We start from the raw sequence: 13,013 nt of genomic DNA, 5'->3' as shown, positions 1-13,013 counted from the left end.
AGTCAATTCATGCTCATGATTAGCCTTCCTACAGATGGTTAAAGATGGGCTACTAGTCAGGGGACAAAAGTGAGGCCAGCGTCCCTGAGAGCAGTTTCCCTTGTACAATCAGTGTGTTTTATCTCTGCACAGGAGGCACCAGTTCATCACCAGACCCTCTGTGGGGGCTGCCCACACAGAGGCTAATCAGTCCCAAATCCTGTGGCTGCCTGGAGCAGACACATGACACTGAGGCTCAGACCACCAGCTCTCTTCTCACAAGCCACAGAATGTACATCAGAGGGGTATGATGTTCTGTTCATAAGACAGAGGTGAAAGGCTTCATATCCTATTACACATCCCCTGGGCCAGCCAGTCTCCTTGTTTACATTTTTGTCAGAAAAAATTAAGGATGTTTTTACATTTGTGAATGGAAAGGCAGCAACAGGAGTGCATGTGAAGTGGTATTTCTTAGTCCCATCTGACTCAGTGCTGGCTAGCAGCCAAGGAAGGAAGGCAATTGCCAACTCTCCAGCTGTGAGAACGGGGACATGCTAAACCAGGGATTTCTCTGGCACCCGACAGAAACAATGAGGAATCTCTCTGTTCCTGAAGCCACCTTCTAAGCTGCTGCTGCTCCTGGTGACTGTGCAGGTCTAGGCTACCACACACAGATCCAGGAGCATGTGCCTCCTGGTGGCTTCAATGAAGAGCATGTCTGTGGGCTCTACAGCCTTGGGTCCTGCAAAGGGGTCCAGGTTTGGAGAACTGGACTCATCAAATTCCCTCCAAGGCATTTGGAAATACGCTTGTTTTTCACACTGCGGTGTGGGATCACATCCTGAGGTGCAAAAAGATGCCCAGACTCCTATTGCTACTGAAGTTACAAATACTTAAAATAACCTGTGAAGGATTCTTCTCAGAGTAATCAATATGAGTAACTCACAGAGAAACAGCATTATTCTATAATGCTGAGTTAAACACACAAACAGTGTTCATAGTCTCAGTGATCCCCCCCATCTGTTCTGTTCAGTCAGTAGACTAGTTTCTGGCAAGATTTTGACCTAATTAGCTTTTTCCAAGATGAGAAACAATCAGAGGAACTAGCACATGTCTGGGAGCACTGCTGACCAAGTCTGGGTGCAGATTTGTCTTTGCTTTGGGAGTCAGGAGAATCTCTTTGTCTCTCTTTGACAAGCTCATCTGTAGGTTTGGAAGATAGAAAAGTACAAGTGCAAGTCATTGCACACCAGCTGGCCCCAATGCCCAAGGACAGTCCCAGGTGTGTGTGGCTCAATGGGACAGTCACAACCTAAATGTCGGACCTCAAACGCCAGCGCAGTGCTGTGGTATTTGCTGCTGCTGCAGGAAGCATCACAGCAGCATGCAGAGAACCACATGTCCTCTCATATGGGCAGAGATCATCTATTCCACATACTGCATGCAGGTGCTCCTTCTTACAGACTTTAGGGCCCTCAGCTCCACTCTTCTCTCACCTCTTTATATGAGAAGCCAACATTTTGGTACAGGACATGATGGACCATGTGTCATAGGCTGTGGTGTCCTAAGGAAAGAGGCCCTCAGACACTGTCCTATGGATTGTACTTTTCTGTTCAATTGCCTCATGGTTCAACTCCAGTCCGTCTGTGAGAGTTGTGAAGGAAAAAGTTCCTTGGGAGCAAGCCAGAGGTGGGATGAACTGTTCTGGCAGGGTTGATTTGGACGAAATACAAGGTAAGGTCTTTTATGCCTATTGTCTGTCTGAAGACTTTTAACCCTCTCATTCACCCATCACACCACAGTCATTTCCTTGAAGGAACCAATTTAAAATACACTCCCTTCTTTGATCTGAAAAGCAACTCCACTTATTTCAGTTCCACTCTCAATTTTCCTCACCCCTGCCTCTTCTCACAGCTGTCCTGTTGCCTCTGCTCCACGCTCTGCCTCCTCCTTTTCTTTAGCTCTTTTGCCTCTTCATCCTCATTGCTGTCACTTGTCTTCCACCACCCTACAGAAATCCTCTCCAGCTCCTTCCTCCCCATGTTTCAATAGCCAAAGCATTTTTCTGCTTTGTTGTTGTAACTGCCTGTGAGTAGATCACAGCACAAAGACTTCACTCTGCTGAAGCATGCAGGAGTTTTGCCACTGACTGCTGACCCTCCCAGCAGAGCCAGATTTCTCCTGAAGTTTTGATCATTTCTTTACTTTTCTGCAAGGACAAAAGGCATGCATGTAAACCAGCTCCTCCATTGGATTCATCAAAAGCCAGCAGGAGCTGATAAGTGAAATGTAATTAAGACGTGATTATAGAATGAAACTTACAATTTAGTCAATTTCCTCTAAATCTTTCTGAGTTCTCCAGTTAACTTTGTTCATGTGTAAGTAGTTTGATGTGGATCCCAGACCACCTCAGCTGTTGCAGTTAGTTCATGTGCAGTTCTAGAAAAGGAGGCTGCAATCTGCTGCTTTGGCCCAAACATAATCTGCACCAGATTGCCCAAGTTTCTGAACTTCACAGCATCATAAATCTGTGCAATTATAAATGTAGAGGCAAGAAGTATGTAGGTTCAATGAAAACATTTGAATTAATGTCATGTAATGATAAATAGATTCCCATAAATCTACAAGAAATCTCTAGAGAATAGCTCTTAAACAATGACCAGAAAAAAATGTACCCCATACACTAAAAGCTTTCTATGCTGTATCAGGATGTTTCTCCCTTTTAAGTTATATACATTGGATTATGACTGTGAGATCTTAGGAAAATTGTGAGCGGAACTGTTTAATGCGAAGTGTCCAAAGTCCACCTGAGAACAAATGTAGCCCTGAGACTCCTAAAAATGAGGACTGTAAGGTCTCTTTCACTGTATTGGCACTGGAAGACATAGTCAAATCAACTAGAAAAAAGCTGAGCTATTAAAATATCCTTTTGCTCATAGAAAACATTCATCTCCCAGGCTCTTTAGCCACTGCTAGGTAAGGAACTTCATCTGCTCCAGTTTAAGTGGATGGCTAGGTCCTGATTGACTTAAATGGGGAAATGGCTGGGCCACAAATGCGGAACAGGAGGAAGCTGATTGAAAATGGCTTCATATTTCTGTCAGAGCAAAGGAAAATATCTGTAAACAATTTCCTTCTAAGGCCTTTCAGAACTAAAGTCATTAATGGAAAGCAACTGGCAGAAAAGCAACAACAAACCCACTGACTGGAGAAAAATAAACAGAACATTTACACAACCATCTTCCAGGGCAGCCAGTGTCTTTCTCACACCTATATTTACTTTTTATTATATCTAAATCTGAATACATTGAACAAATGTAATTTTTGGCTTATTGTTATACCATCACCTTTTCTACCTTCTTTTCCAGCATCACTAAGGCTGCACAACATATAATGAGGCACTTAGTAAGCTTTGGCTGTTTTGACAATTTTTTAATCTTATATCATTCTCTTGTGTCTATTAAAGAATTGAGGCACAATGAGTGTGTAAATATAAATATTAATTGCAAACACATTCTGTTTTTCCCGCAATGTGTAAATGAATGAAGAAAAGATAGTGCTTAAAAGGAAAGCAGTCCTTTCTTCTGTAAAAAAAAAAAAGTCCTAATGTTCTTATCTTTCCTGTTCTTATCTGGTACAGAGCACTTTCAATCCATCAAGACAGTACTCTTCTTGTCTAATCGAACTGCTGAGAGATAAGAGGTTTTAGGGCTTCCTGACCATTGTTTGAACCTTTTTCTTCCTTGCTCAAAGAGGAAAGTCTTGAAAGTCTCTAAAGCTCCAACTGTAACTAATTAGGGAATCTGAGGAATATTCAGTTCAATGCAGAGGTTAACTGAAAAGGAAAACTTCAAACCATAGAGAGATGACCTTAATGGGAGATTCAGATTTGAATTAAAGCTATAGTAAGCTAGTCACTAGAGATTCAAGCTTCCTTTCTTCTTACTTGGAAAAGTTCAAAAGCCCACTCTTAAGCATGTAAAGAAAAAAAAAATCCAAACCTTAAAAGGGTGGCCCATTTGTTATCTATTTTTATCTAAGTATTGAGCCATTTTAATGGAGATGAGCAAATGGCTGGGCAATTAGCTGAGTTAGTTGTGTAGACTTATAACTTGGACCAACATGGGGAAAGACTCTGAGTGCAAAGGAAAACTTAATTCTGTTTTTTAAATAACTGTAACTCGCTCTTAGATTTTAAATTAAATGCCTCTTATGGCATGATATGACATTTTAGAAAGAGAACATTACATTTGCTGACTTTATTCCTTTCTGTTATAATATTATTTTGTTATGTGAGAAGTAATTTTAAGCAAAAGCATGCTTGGCAAAGACCAAAAGACAGTGAACAACAGATTCCAGAGAGTTGCATGCTTTTGTTTTATCCCTGACTGACTCTCAGTTCCTTGTAGTATTGACTCAATAGACTAGCATTTAATTAGGGAACCTTTTAAAATTATCACATCTCCCTGGATTTAATGGAAAATTAAAGAGGGAATGCTTCTCAGAATTTAGTTTCCTGCTTTTAAAATGAATTTTTTTCTTGTCCTGTAGAATTTAAAAATGTCATTAGGCTTTTACTGTCTGCAGTTTGTTATGAATCACATAAAACTCATTAAATAGGGCATTTTTCATCATGTCATGTATATTAGTGAAATCATTACAAATGTGTTTCAATAAATCACCAGATCAACTGCCATAGAAAAGCCAACAGGAAAGTTAAAAATAACCTTTCTTTCATGGTTTCCCACAGTAATGCGACTGTCTCAAACTCTAGGCAATTTATTTATAGTCTTTTTTTAATAGTAGCTACTTAGTTGAATTTCCGCCTTCATATTTGGGTTGTTTCATCTAGACATGAGTATCAGTCCCAGCCTGATTGTTTGGACTCAACTCTAATTTCTCCCAGATTGTCCAAGGAGAGTGCACATTACAGAACTTTGCAGCTAAAAAGAAACACTCACCAAAAACTACAACCCAATAACCTGCACTGAGGCAGGATCAAACACACTAAATCCTCCTCAGCAGAGGGTCATCTGCCTGTTCTTGAAAACATTCAGTGAAAGGTTTTTCACACATTACTTTCAGTGTTTCAGAGCCCTTATATAAGTAAAGGTTTTTTCTCTTCCAATATAAAGCCTTTGATTATGAACAGACTTATTCTCTCCCCTAGTGAACATGGGGGACACTGGTTTCCTGTCCTCCCTGTGGCAATATTAATATAAAAGAAGCATGCCATGTTCTCCTCAATTTTTTTTTTTTAGGTACCCAGTTCCTTCAGACTTTCCATATATGTGCTTTTCATCTATTATCACTGAGGCACCAGGCCTGACCTTCACCAGCTTAGCTGCACTCCCTGAACCTTGCTCTGACTCTCCAACACTCCTGAAATACATTCCTGATGAAGAAATGCTGAGGGATGTGGGTTGCTCAGCCAGGAGAAGAGAGGGCTCTGGGGAGACCTCATTGCAAACTTTCAATTTATAAAGGGGAAGATTTAAATGCAGAGAGAAGCATTTACCAAGGCCTGTTGTGACATGGCAAAGGGCAAAGGTTTTAAACTGAAAGGAGGTAGGTTTAGGTTGGACATAAAGAAATGCTTTGCTGTGAGGTTGGTGAGGCACTGAAAGAGGTTGTTCAGGGAACTTGTGGATACTCTGTTGGTGGAAGTGCTCTAGACCAGGCTGCATGGTACAAGTTGTCCCTGCCCATGGAAGAGTGGGGATACACTAGATGACCTTTAAAGGTCTCTTCCAACTCAAAACATCCTGTGATTCTAATGAAAGAAAATATCTAGAAAAGAATGGTGTTGGTTCACAAGCAAATGACATTTTATATTTTTATTTTATTTTAGCTCTGTCATAATCTCCAAATTCACTTTGCTGTACTGCTTTCACTGCCAGATACTCCAACCCTACATTTGTGGGTTTGATCTTCACTTCAAATTGTTCCCACTACACTTGTTCTTGGAGAATTTCCACCCATCTCTTTTGAGTCATCTACCCAATTTGACAGACTTTGTATCCCCACAAAGGGGTCCACTCATGCTGACAAACCATGGTTCAAAGTCACTGGTGCATCCCACTGGGACTGCAGGAGTTCAGCTTGTTGCAGTATTGGTCACTTATTTGTGTGCTGCTCCCTTTCACCTGTACCAGGAGGAGTATTCTTTCTTCTACAGCAGGGGAAACACTCCATAGCCTCAATTTTGCTGATCCAGTATAACACATACAAGCTGATGCTGAATATTTTAAGGATCAGGAAATGAAGACCTTATTACATTAAGTGTACAAGGCTTCTAGACCTTTAGAAAATATTTAGAAAAACATTTTGACTGCAGAAGCTGGTTATAGGCACTAAAGGACTTCTTTAGTTGGAAAAAGATTGAAACATAAAAGGAAAGAGACTTGGTTTTACTAAGTGCATTTAAACTGTCCTTTTAATAATAAAAAACAGTTGTCTTCAAGATGGGATAACTTTTAAATATAAAAAAATAACACACCACAGGGAGCTGAAAGGAAAAACAAATTTAATTATGTATTCAAGACCATCCAAACCACCCAGCCACATAATAAGTGTTTGCTGGCTACACAGACACCCTCGTTGCCATGGCTTAGCCAATGGTCTTTGTTTGAAAAGTAAACACCTTTGTTAAAAAATAAAAATATTACTTGAAGTGAATAATCAAACTACTTTGGCAACATCCTGCTCCCTCTGAAATCAGCAGGCTACTTTCAGCAGGATGGGTGTTAAATTTTTGCCTGTCTGATGAACAAAAGCTGGGGTGGCTGCAGGGAGGGTGTGGGAGCTGGGCTGAGCCAGCACTGATGAGGAGCAGCCACGGCTGAGGAAGGGGCTGGGGCAGGAACAGGAGAGGTGAAGCCAGAGGGGCAGGACCCTCTGACAGGGGTGGGCTGTCAAAGCCGCTGCATTCCTCTTGGTGAATTAAATTAAATGAATTTCGTTTTAGAGACTGTCAGCCTCAGTGCCTGGGAGTTTTCGCTGGCATTACTTGGTTTTTTAATATAGATGTAGTTCTCAAGGGCCAATTGTCATTGTCATTGTCATTGTCATAAGCCATTTTATCAATGGGCTTAAAAGCAAACTGCCTCCAGTGCAGTGTGGCAGATGCACATGGCAAAGCAGCCATAAATCACTGTGGTCTGAGCAAAATGCTGATTAATATTCAGTCTGTGTGTCATCATACGTGGCTGAGCCTGCTGGTACTTCAAAATTACAGACACTGAGAGGCTTAAGGTTTCAATGAGCAGAAAAATGAATCTAACAGGGCTGTGCATAAAAAGCCTTTCCAAATACCCCAAAGTGAGGGTTCTCACCCTTCTGCAGTAAGCAAAGTTTAAGAATGATAAGGGAGAGCTTCGCTAAATGGGAAAAGACAGGTCAATGCTGCAAGAGAGAGGAGATATTGCCTTTTTATCTATATATGATTTATCTATTAAGGTATATATTTTTAGTAGTATGTTTTTAATAACTGAAAACTAGACCTGATGGCAACTGATACTAGTTTGATTCTCAAAAATTTGGGTGCTTTGTTATGGTACACACAGACTAAAGCTTTTTGGAGCAGGCAGTCGAAGGGACCAATGCCAAGGGCCAATATCTGCAACAATTCCTGAGACAATGCTGATTTCAATTTGTCATAGCCATTCCTTGGTCGTTGAAATATTCCTGTAGACAAGAAAATACCAAAAGTGACAAAAATCATTTTGGAAACTGCCATTTATAGAGCCTTGATTTGCAAAAGCAGGACACACAAGAGTGTTGGGATTTAGGGAGTGTGAGATTTTGGAGGTTTGTGAGGATGCTGCACCAGATGAAAGGCAAAAGCAGTAACAACAACAACAACAACAAAAATCTTGCAATGGCAGGCATTCAAAAGCCCTCATGCTGAGAGAAAGAGACATCAAGTCCATCTGAAAACTAGTGAAGGGTGATGGGTGCCAGCAAAAATAATTACTTTGCAGAGATAGAGACAAATTTCTGAAACAAACTGACAGGCTACTGGAGGAATCATCCATTTTAACTTGCCATGGCAACAGAGTCCAAAATAAATGTCAATGCAAACAAAATGAATAAATTAAAAATAAAAAGCTCTTTACAAATCTAATTGCTTGGGAGGAGCCAGGGCAAGGGAAAGCATGTACTAGAAACAGCACCCTTGCAGCCCTGCATTCCTAAAGGTGCAGGGGGCAAACTCCAGATCAACACAGCAGTGCCATTCTGAAAATGCATGGTAATTCATTAGGGTGTAGGGATTTCAGTGACAAAGAAACATTGAGAAATGTGGAATGGAGTGAAGTTCACTAAGGTGAACTGGTAGCTCTATATACCTGTCTCAGGAAATCATTCAAATGGCCCCTTCAGAAGAGCCTAGAAGAATTAAGAGTGTTGAAAAACATCTTGAAATAAGTGAAAGCCATTAGGTACTGCAGCACAGCTTTGCAAATGACGCAAAGCCATGCTGGTATAGCAATGACTGAGCTAAGAGGAATATTGCAGAATGAACGTGTCCACGATGGTCAAACGTCCTCCAGAAGCCTAAGCCAAATCAAATGGAGGGATTTGCCTTCTTTTCTTTCTCTTTTCCAGTCAAGCCCATGTGCTCTGTTTTCAGCAGTTTTAAGTTTCCATGTTGCCACAGCTCCTGATAGAAGTGAGGAGCTGAAGAGTGAGGAGCACTTTCAGGGAAAGACCTTTTTGCCTTTGCCTGAATGAATTTAAAGAGGTCTTGGGAGCACTGCTCAAGCCCTCTGCTACAGGAAGCCCCTGTTCCACTGACCTCCAGAAAGCTCAGTTTACATTACCAAGGGATTTTCTTCAATTCAGTTGCTTGTTTGAAAGATTTCAATTACTTGCCAAAATCCTTCAGAGGTTTATGCATGGTTTGTTTTACCAGGAAACCAGGATTTAATCTACAGACATATATTTTTATGCCCTAAAATCAGAGATTTACTTGTTTGAGAGAAAGAGGGACATTTCATATGAGAGATCTAAACAAATATCTTAAGAGCCTGCTGTCATGGTCCATACACAATTAGACAAAGATTCCCTGAGGGATCAGGGAACATCAGTCTGACCCTGTTAAACTCAACTTTTGCATTCATTCAGTATATGCAATGAAGATGTGAGTATCTTGGTCAAAAGTGAATTAAAGTGCTTTGAAACAGCTGGGCTCATCTGGTATTTTACCAGGCATTCAACCTTGTATAGAAACAGGAGAGTAATGCTAAATTTTTTGTAGGTTATTTTTTAAATTCTTGTAAATACTGTTTTACAATTTTCTCAGAAAACAAATTCAACACAAAAAAAAGTTCATACAACAGACTGCAATAAAAAGATTTCTGGTTCTATATTGAGGTATTAAAATCAATTTATATGATATTAATTGCAAACACAGCTCCTGGATATTCTCCTAAAATCTTTGTGAACTTGGAGAGAAATTTTTATGTCTTGATAGCATAATATCCTTTCATTTTTTTCTTGTAATTCATAAGTGAGTCTGAGTAGGAAAAAATGCCATCTCACGGCACAGCACTGGAGAACTGCTCAGGTTGTTTAATCCACAGACTATTTTTGCAGTAATTTTCCATATAATTTTTCCTTCTGGGAACATCTGATAGTAACTGTATGCTGTTCATACCAGGAAACCATAAATGAAGAAGGCACTTGGCCAGCCTGTTATGTATTATGATAAGTAATAGTCAGAATGTGCCTTGCATTAATATGAACATGATGTATCAGGGATGTTGGCACAAAGCATCAGATTTGCTCTCTGTATATCTGAAATGGACCCTCACAAATGAATGCAGAACCATAAGGTTTTGAAGACAAAAAGACTTCTCAAACATTCTAATTTCTCTCCATGCCAATACAGGATTGCTTTTCCATATACACTCACATGTGGGTCGTTGGTTTGTCCCTGCCTCCTTTTGTCTTACTTCACATGTATGTTAAATATTTAATTAGCAGCAAGAAGCCTGTGTAACACAGCACTGTGGTACTGGAATGCAGCAGAAGCAACTCCAAATTTCCTGACTGTGCTGAAAGGAGCCCAGCTGGTCAGTCCCTCCTGTCCCCTTCCTCCCCCTTCTCAAATCCAACCAGAAGATTCAGCCTTCATGCGCCAAGATTTCTGTCTGTGAGCGCACGCAGGTTTCCAAGGAAAGCAGTGCCAAGCAGAGACCGCTGCAATTAATACAATTAACAGAAATCCAGCGGAATGCTGACTCCCAGCCTGACTCAAAGCCAATCTGTCCTTTCAGGAAAGGTCACCCCAGCTGCAGATGCAGCCGAGCAGTCCGCGTGCTCCTGGAGTTTGCCCTGCCACAGACAGCGAGGTTCACATTTCTGGGTGCTGAGCGTCATGAGCAGGCTCACGCTGGGAAATTGCACAGAGCAATCCATATCCTCCAGGAGCCTCAGCAGAGCTCTTCCAGCAGCTCCAGTGGCAGCGCCAGCAATGATCCTGTGTGTGAATGGGGAGTTTGGTCTTGCCGGGAAGCAGGAACCACCATGGGAATTACAAGGAGGGGCAGCATATCTCAACAGGAAAGTCATCCAGGAAGTCTCATTTCCAAGAACCAGCTGGTAAACAGTTTAGAGCACCCTGTTCACATCTGTAACACTCAGCAATTAATGAGGTACTCATGTACCTATAAAATAACCAATTCAGTCCCGCTTATTTATATCACTGATTGAGCACTTTGTCACTGGTTTTGAAGAGGGAAAACTAGACTGAGCCCCAGATACAAAACTGGGAAGTGCTGGCACTGTAAAGTGGCCTATCTCCCCTTTTTAACAAGCAGTGGTTATGGTTTTAATTTAATGTCAAAGGTGTTGGGAGTGGCCTTTAACAGGTAATTAATAGCCTGAAATACCCTAATCTTTAGGACTGCTCAGGATTATACTGTAAAGCTAGTCTAGAACTGCCAAAATATTTGTCAGACAAGCAATTCAGAACCTCAGAAACCTTCCCCAGCAGCTCTCCCGGGCACAGAGGTGAGCGCAGCTCCCACCCAAAGCACAGCCCTGCACTGGGAAACCCTGATCAGACTTGACTTCATTTCAGACAGAAATGAAGTTTGCTTTTCCGCGCTGACCCGAAACTCTCGCAGTGTAGCGACAGGCAACCTTCGGCGGGGTCCACGTAAGAAGAATACAGCTGCTCTTTTCTAACGGGAGGAAGAAGGAGGCTTTTATGGCTGTCCCTGAAGAGAGCCCTCTCACAATGCTTCGCAGTGTCTAAACAGACCTACGTGCTCTGATCCCACTTGGCAATAATGAAGGACTTGTATTCCTCCGGCTCCGGGGACCAGTTCGCCCGCCGGGCTGCAGATGCCGGCTCCGGTTACAGCGGCGGCGCGTTACAAACCTGTGACATTTAAGCGAGGATGAAAATTAAAATTGTCTTTAGCCATTGTCCGTATATTTACCCTTTGCTTTGCTCTGTTTCTATGGCAATGAACAAAAAAGGATCACATGCCTTCCTCTCGGAGGGGGCGGGCGGCGGAGGGACGAGCTCCGTTCTGCGGGCAACCGCGCCCCGCCGTGGCTCCGCACAGAGCGCGGCCCCACACACTGCGCACAGCACCCTCCGTTCCTCCATCCCGCACCCTGCACCCCCATTCCGCCATCCTCGCACACCGCTCCCTGTGTTCGACAGAGGCCCCGCGCCCCGCACACAGCCCCCCCTGTTCCCCCATCCCCCCAACCCCCCGTTCCCCCATCCCGGCACTCCGCTCCCTCCTCTCCCTCCGCATTCCCGCACTCCTCAGCCGGACCCGGGAGCGGCCCCGCGCCGTGCCGGGCACAGACGATTCATCCTGAGCAAAGGGGTCAAAGGAATTTGCTCCGAGTACTGCCAGACAGCGAGGGGATTTGTGTTGCACCATCACATCAGAGAATCGTGGAATGGTTTGCGTTGAAAGGCACCTTCAAAGGTCATCCAGTTCCAATCTCCCCTGCCACAGGCAATGACACATTCCACTAGACCAGGCTGCTCATATCTCTGTCCCACCTGACCATGAACACTTCCAGGGATGGGACACCCACAACTTCTCTGGCAACCTGTTGCACTGTATCATCACCCTCTGTGTCAGGAATTTCTTCATATTATGTAATCTAAACTTATCCTCTTTCTGTTTAAAGTCATTACCTTTTGTCCTGTTACCACATGCCCTTGGTACTTGGTCCCTATGATCTCCCTGGAGCCGTGTTCCAACCATCTGACCATATTTGTAGTCCTCCTCTGCACTCCCTCCAACAGGTCCTGGCATTCCTTATGCTGGGAGCCCCAGAGCTGGATGTGGTACCCCAGCAGGGTCTCACAAGGGAGAGCAGAGGGGTAGAAATCCCCTCTCAGCCTGCTGGCCACAAGGCTTTTGATGCAGCCCAGGACACAGTTGGCCTTCTGGGCTTCCAAGAGCACATTGCCAGGTCATGTTGAGCTTCACCCACCAGCACCCCCAAGTCCTTCTCCTCAGGGCTGCTCTCAATTCCATTCTCTGCCCAGCCTGTATCTGTACTTGGGATTGCCCTGACCCAGGTGCAGCACCTTGCACTCGGCCTTTATAACTTCATGCGTTTCCCACAGGCCCATCTCTCAAGGGTTTCTCTTTTCCCCTGGGGGGTTTCTGTGAGATTTAGCAGTTTTATACCTAGTGATTATTTACTGTTATTTTTCGTCTCTTGCTGTTTCGCTTGTTAGTAAACAGGGGTTTTTTTCACTTACATACACCCATATTTAATTTCTCCTTGTTGGTGGAAAAGGACTGGCTAAAACTATAAAAGGTGGTAACTCATTCCATAGCATCTACCCCTTGAATTGTTTTAAGCAAAGACACTCTAGTAGGCCAAATAAAAGAAAAACTCTTTCCTGACTGTTAGATCTGTCATCAGTCTTTGCCCTGAATATTTGATGAACTCCAGGGAATTTCCACCTGTCTGAGTACAAACACAGCAGCTACTCAAGACCAACAGAGCATGGCAGCTGCTCCCCCATTATCTGTCTACATCCC

This window comes from Zonotrichia leucophrys, chromosome 2 (assembly GCF_028769735.1).
Source record: "Zonotrichia leucophrys gambelii isolate GWCS_2022_RI chromosome 2, RI_Zleu_2.0, whole genome shotgun sequence".
NCBI classification, from domain to species: Eukaryota; Metazoa; Chordata; class Aves; order Passeriformes; family Passerellidae; genus Zonotrichia; species Zonotrichia leucophrys.
The sequence above is the reverse complement of the archived record's forward strand: the minus strand, read 5'-3'. Positions refer to the sequence as shown.